The sequence below is a fragment of the Buceros rhinoceros genome, unplaced genomic scaffold (genome assembly GCF_000710305.1).
Source record: "Buceros rhinoceros silvestris isolate BGI_N320 unplaced genomic scaffold, ASM71030v1 scaffold5113, whole genome shotgun sequence".
Taxonomy (NCBI): Eukaryota; Metazoa; Chordata; class Aves; order Bucerotiformes; family Bucerotidae; genus Buceros; species Buceros rhinoceros.
In genome coordinates this window covers 1-6,764 of record NW_010401702.1, presented here as the reverse complement: position 1 = coordinate 6,764, position 6,764 = coordinate 1, and the positions used below count along the sequence as shown (strand labels likewise).

The 6,764-nt window shown below is 43.6% G+C and overlaps 1 non-coding gene across 1 annotated transcript; it reads left to right on the top strand.

Annotated features, from left to right (window-relative positions):
* Nucleotides 1-1,638: 1,638 nt before the first annotated feature.
* On the top strand, nt 1,639-1,711 carry TRNAA-AGC. Its single transcript has one exon. It is a non-coding gene; the product is annotated as a tRNA-Ala (tRNA).
* Nucleotides 1,712-6,764: the final 5,053 nt, after the last annotated feature.

The window sequence follows — 6,764 nt, the reverse complement described above, 5'->3', positions numbered from 1 at the left end:
GCTCCCCAGGCACTTCAGGTAGGAAACAGCTTGCCTACCACTTCATAAAACGAGTTTTATCTGCAATTTTCAACAGATTCACATAATAGGAAAAAATATAAATGAGATTTTTAAAAAGCAGCTTTAAAGGAAGCACAAACAACTCTCACCCGTGGAAAGACTGTGGGGAGTTCTTTAGCCATAACTACACCAGGGGAAATAGCACCTCTGCTGGCTTGCCTGGTGTTTCTCCCTCAGGGTTCTCCTACAGTCGTGGTGGAAGAGAGAAAAATGAAGCTGTAGCTCTGCTTCCAGACGGAAACAATTTGGCAGCAATGAAATATATTCAGCACAAGCCACGCCACCCCTTTTGGCTGCTTTGCCGGCCTCCCGGAAAGCCAGGAGGTTAAGCGGGAAGAGCAAGTTCTCCCCCGTCCCAGGGGTCAGCGTTTGCTACCCAGAGCTGGCATGGAAGTTCCATTCACCACATCCAGAGCAGAGAAACAGCCACTTCACCTCGTGCGCTTCACCGAATCCTCAGCACATGTTCTCAAGGGGTTTGTTGGTTTTTTCCCTATGGTAAGCAAGGTGGCAGCTGTCTGAACACGGAGAGGGATGAGAGCCATCCCTATCAGATCTTTCACAACTCTTGCAAGCTGCTGACAGCTGAAGAGTGGCTTGAGAAATCATCCTCCATTCGCCGATCTCTTTTGGAATCCATTTACCTGATGAAGGTCCCTGATTCAAATACTTTTGTGGGATCCAGACCGGGCACAAGCAGCTAGAGGTGTTGCAGTGTGGGCACTGAAAATTAAACACTGCTTGAGACCACCAGCAGAGGGGGGAGTAGACGGCACAGAGCAGTCTATTTTGATAACCTCTGCGACTGAACTCGCTTTTAAGGTATCAGCATCACTTACACAAGCTGCAATGGAGTTCATTTCAGTGTTTCTCAGAAGTGGTTTACGCTTCTGATTTACGGTAAAAAGGGAACTGGTGAGGAAAAAAGTTAATTTTGTGGGGTTTTTCATTATTATTATTACTACTTTATTCCTGAATTTTATTTCCAACTGAGAACACATTACCTGACTCTGTCAGGCTACAGAGTCTAAGGCACATAGATTAAATTTCAAATTATCTTGCTGCTGGTACTGCAGAGCCTGGACCTTGTGAGATGCGACCAAAGTGAATACAAAATACTTCTATTACAAGCTCTACTTGAAAAAGTTCTTCAAGAATACGTTCTTCAGAATCATCTTTTTCCAACATCTGTTTCTCAGGTCATCTTTGGGCACGGGGTGCCGAGGAACATTTTAAAAATCTGTTGATTTCAAGTGTTATGTTTATTGCGCCTGGTGATCTAGGATTGCTCCATACTATCAATTGGCTTTTTTAACAGAAGTTGTGATTTGTCATATCTGCCTACAACAAAAATTCAAACGATGCTACCATGAAGCTGTAGCCTCACAGTGAGGTGTTTGCATCACCGCTGCCATAGAAAAAAAAACACGTCCATCGCTTCAAAATACAAACTTAGAAAAGGAAATTTGCACAAAGCACACGAAAATTTGCAAGTGACTGTGGAAAGGAGGAATGAATGCTCCTTCTCCTCAAAGATAAAAAAAGAGGAGATAAAGAAAGGAGACTATTGCAGGGGGAGGGGAATTAGCTCAAATGGTAGAGCGCTCGCTTAGCATGCGAGAGGTAGCGGGATCGATGCCCGCATTCTCCAGCATCATGTTTTGTTTGTGGTGGGAGAAAAAACATTTAACTACAAAAGCTGTTCATAGTGGTGGAGTCCCCCATCCCTGGAGGAGTTTAACAGATGTGTAGATGTGGTGCTGAGGGACATGGTTTAGAGACCCTGGCAGTGCAGATGAAGGGGTGGACTTGATGATCTTAAAGATGTCTTACAAATTAAATGATTCTGCGATTTTGTGGCAGCACTGAAAAAGACCCAATAAAGATGACACACTAGAGAGCACACAGACGATTAGGGGAAGGAAAGTCAAGGACCGGAGGTTCATCCCAGTGCAAGAGATGCAACTGTACGTGACTGAGGACTTCAATTCTACAGTGCAGCAGCTTATGGTGAATTCAGACTGTTTGTTGAGAGCAGGGACACAGGATGGAAAACAGAGGATGAAAAAGAGCTCAGCAGTTTGATAGAGGAAGGAAGCTGCTGGCACACACTTCTCTTCCTAACCCTGAGCTCTACTCTCACTGTCACCACATGTCCCCAGAGTGTTTTATCTGCCACCGTGGCATCTGCCTACCTGCCCCATGCCAGATGAGGAGAATGCGGCTGAGCAAGTTCAGGGAGCCAAGGCCATCAGGGGAATAGTAAGAACAGTGCTCAGCAGCAAGAGCTCATCTGAACTTGTCAGACAAACACCAGATGCAGTAGAAAGATTTATGAATTGAAGTTCAACAAAAGGTTTTGGTCAAGTTTCCCGATTTCCAAGGTTAGAAGCTCCAGGACAGCTCTGCCCCATTTTCTGTCCTGGGTCCACAGCCTCAGGGCCTTCCAGCACCTACAGGACAGGTCTGCCATGGGATGGGAGACAGAATCTACAGCTGGAAACCAGTCTGCAGCTATGCCAGGATCCCCCAGGACCTCTAGAACACAGTGAGCACTTCAACTCCTGCAGAAATCTCTGCCCTGGCAACTTCAGTCCAAACTACTGGCTGCACAGAAAGGACCTTCACAACCCTCCCCTCCCCCAAGTTTCCAGGCTTCTTACTGTACACTTGGTGGAGTGAATTCCGAGATCACAACCCTTGAGCCACCTGAACATTACCAGAGACTGGGAATCTCACAGCTTTCAGGTTTCATAGACACCAGAGCATCAATGCCGCACACCGACATAACCACAACCACTTCCTTAAATATCGTCTTCTGTCTCCAACTTATTTATTTCTAACTAAATGGAGGGGAACACCAGGTATCACACAGCTTGGAAACAGACCACATAACGAAGACTTAAACTATGCACAGGGTAATACTAGCAAAGCGATAGAGAGGGGAATTTATTTGTATAATATGTGAATACAGTACTTAGATGTTTCAGGCCAACCACTGTAAGCAATTTTATTTCAAGTTATGAATAGGTTGGTTATTTCTAGCTCCCAAAATACAGAAGGGGCTGCCATGGGCAGCCTTCATCATCTTTACTCATACAACTCAAACCCCCTTACTGAGCAGTGCTTCAACTGTTGCCTGCAAAAAAGGAAACGCCCCAAAATGCAGGGTTTGAAGATGGAGGTGGCGTACTTCCTCCCACTAAATCCCTGCTGTGGTTCTTGTGCCCAACATCACAGCTGCAACCCTAGGATCAAACTCTTACAGCATCTTCAAGGCAAGTCTCAGGCTATATTTACATCAGCAAGAAGTGACACAAGAATCTGACTTGTAGAGCAAGACTTTTGGTGCTAAAAATCCTGTTTTCACTCTGGATGCATTTCAAAGAGCCAGACTTCGAACAAAATCTTACCTGGTCCAGGGGACTGAGCACTTGCCAAGTAGCCACAACACACAGGATGCACGTCCTGCTGTTGAGCTTTACCAGAGAACCTTGTTCATGCACTGACACCACCACACTTCATGGTAACTCAAGTGTGAAAAGCAGGGGAGACTCAGATTTCAAAAGCATTCAGCTGACTCGAGATAAAAACCATCAGTGAAGGTGCACCCTTGATTCTCCCAACACCTTTCCACACCACCAGGACCCCTCACACCATCCATTCAGATAACCCCCACTCGTAAGTGAAGTCAGTTTAACTCTTTTCAGGCTTCATGACACTAACTCCAATGCCAAATCTCTGCAGCAGTAAACAATAGCCCCCGATTTACAAAACCCAATTTTAATTAAACAGGCCAAGAAATCACCACAAACTGTCACACCCTAAACACTGCAGCAGTGGTCAGATCTTCGTTATATGATGAGAGTCTGGACTGGGTAAGAAAAGTTTTCCCAATTTGTTCTTTTAATTGATGGCAAAGTACCCAAAGCTTCCTCAGAGACTCACACTGCACAACACTATTGATGAGATTCACTCATGATCCTCTTTTTTCCCCCCCATTCTAAAAATGAACCACAAGAACATTAACTGCTCAGTGTTCTAAGAGCCCAGAGCCAAGCTCCTACATCTGCAACAAGACTGGTTTCACATACCAACCCAACATCATCTTTCATTTATTGATGTTTATGTTTTTTTACTATCAGGATCTACAAAACACAGAAAAAGACAGACAGCCAAGCCATCTGGCTAATATAATGGAAAGGCAATAGATTTTAAAGTGACACCAGAATTGTAACATTTGCAAGTATTTTCAACTACAAAAACACTCCATAAAATTTCACGTTCAGCTACTGCATATGTTACTAAAAAAACTTGATCTCTGATCTACAGCCTTAACACTGACATTATAGAGCCTGAATAATAATCGTAAGTGCATCCATTTTCATTAGAGTGTTCACTTTCTTTTCCTCTGCTCATGTTCACCTTCTTAAATATGGTCTCCTACAAGAGAGGAGTACCCACCCCTCAAAACCCCTTATGTTTGCTTTTATATCCAATTTTAACAGTATTTTGAGACTTGGTATATATTTTAGTACTGGTAAACAGCATTTCTCAGGCTGTTCAGAACACCAAGTCAAAGCTCTATTGATTTGTCCAGTGACATACAGGGATACTCGCTCTTCTTGGGAAATGACAACACTTGGTAACTCACTACAAGAAGAAAACATTTTTCTTGGCTAATTAAAACGTGGAATGAATATCCTTTAACAACATTCTTTATTATGAGAATAAATACATAAAACAAACACAATACATTAGCCACATTTCCTCATATACATTCAGAATATAACAGGAAGCTATAGGCATAATCATCAGAATGAGTTGAACAAACAGATTTTTACTGATCCAACGACACCGGAGGAACGCTGGAATGTTTATGCACTGGTAGCAGGCAAAGAACAGGTAATCTCAGTGGTTCCTTGTCAAGACGAACGTACTGTAGTTGTAAGCATGAACTGACGGGAGTGTTTAGCTCCGTGCGGTGGCCGTTTGAGGTTGTTCTGACTGCAGCTGCTTTCCAAGGTATTCCCTGGAAGACAAAGAAGAATTAGACTGAGGAAGCATTACCATTCCTATCACACAATGAGGTTTAGCATCATGACTGTACCACCCAGCCAAGCTTTTCTCAGTTTTAAAGTATCTAGAAAAGCATTTCCTATAAAGTATGTTAACTTCAAACTCCACTAGCAAAGAAAATAACACATAACTTGTATGCTGAGCCATATGTTACCATTTAGCACCTTCCTCTCACAGCTTTGTCAGGTGTTGCTGCAGGATCACAGTATTTTAATGCTTCTCCTACAGTGGGCGGTTCTTCGTTCTCCCGGCCTTCGCCTTCTGTGACTCGGGCAGTGCAGCTGGAGCACTTTGCCAGCAAAGACTGCGGCAAAAAACGCATTAAGTCCCTTGGCCTTCTCCACGTCCCGGGCAATCAGGTCTCTCGTTTCCTTCTGTAGAGGGCCCACATCTTCCCTAGTCTTTCTTTTATCATCGACGTACCTATAGAAGTTTTTCTTGCTGCCTTTGACGTTCCTGACCAGAGTTAATTCTATCAGGGCTTTAGCTTTCCTAACCTGACCCCTGGCTGGCCAGACAATTTCTCTTCCTCCCAGACTACCTGCCTTTGCTTCCACCCTCTGTAGGCTTCCTTTTTGTGTTTGAGTTTGTCCAGGAGCTCCTTGTTCTCCTTTGACAAAAGACAGTTTAAAACATTGATTTTATTTTTCTATATCTAAACTTAAACCTAGAGTGCCATGCTTTTTAAAGTGAAATTGAAAAGCCAGTTCTAAAGAAATTCTTCCCCTTATGAAAGGGTACAAAACTGTAATAAAGCTACAAGAAAAAGTCTGCCACATGACTCAAGCCACTCAAAAGACATTGTCAACATATACTGTTACAGACAAAGCATAAAGACATGACAAATAGTTAAACGAGTTGACAGGAGAGGCAGCAGATGGAATAGTTTGAACAGACAGAAGAGTTTTGCCATCTTTATGTTGCATTTCGACTACGGGTCTAATGACCTGAATTTGTTGAGTGACACAGACCAGGTCTAGTAATTTACTGCGGCTTCACAAATAAGTATTTGAGTTACACAATTAATGTTTTCCCAGCATTACGCAGGCTAAACTGTCCCTTGAGAGCATCGGTCCTGTGAACATTACATTGCTGTGAAGATGCAGCAACCCCTGGAACCTTCTGAGCAGTAGAGATGAAGTGACCGCAGCAGGACAAGGCTGTGGCTGTCTCTCAAGTCCCCATCTAATCCAGTGGGACATGAAGCTTCACCCTTGAAGCTGTTCCAGCCGTGTACACCTGCCTCTCTCACGGGGCTCTCATCCAGCCTTTCTGGTGAGACAGTCCTGTTTGTCCATTTAACTCTCAAGTGAACTGTTGGTTTTCCCAGCCGTGTCCCCCTGCCTCTCTCACGGGGCTCTCATCCAGCCTTTCTGGTGAGACAGTCCTGTTTGTCCATTTAACTCTCAAGTGAACTGTTTTCTGCTAATAAGCTCCTTGAACCTGGTCACTGTCACTATGGAGCCACAGCCATGAAGTCAATAAAGAAAATAAAGAAACTAGGCTCAAATCAAACCTGGAGCTACATAAACAGTTGGGTCCTGAAATACAATATTAACATGTCATACTGCTGGATCAGAAATTATACCACTGCATATTTTAATATATTTTATATATCCTAAATA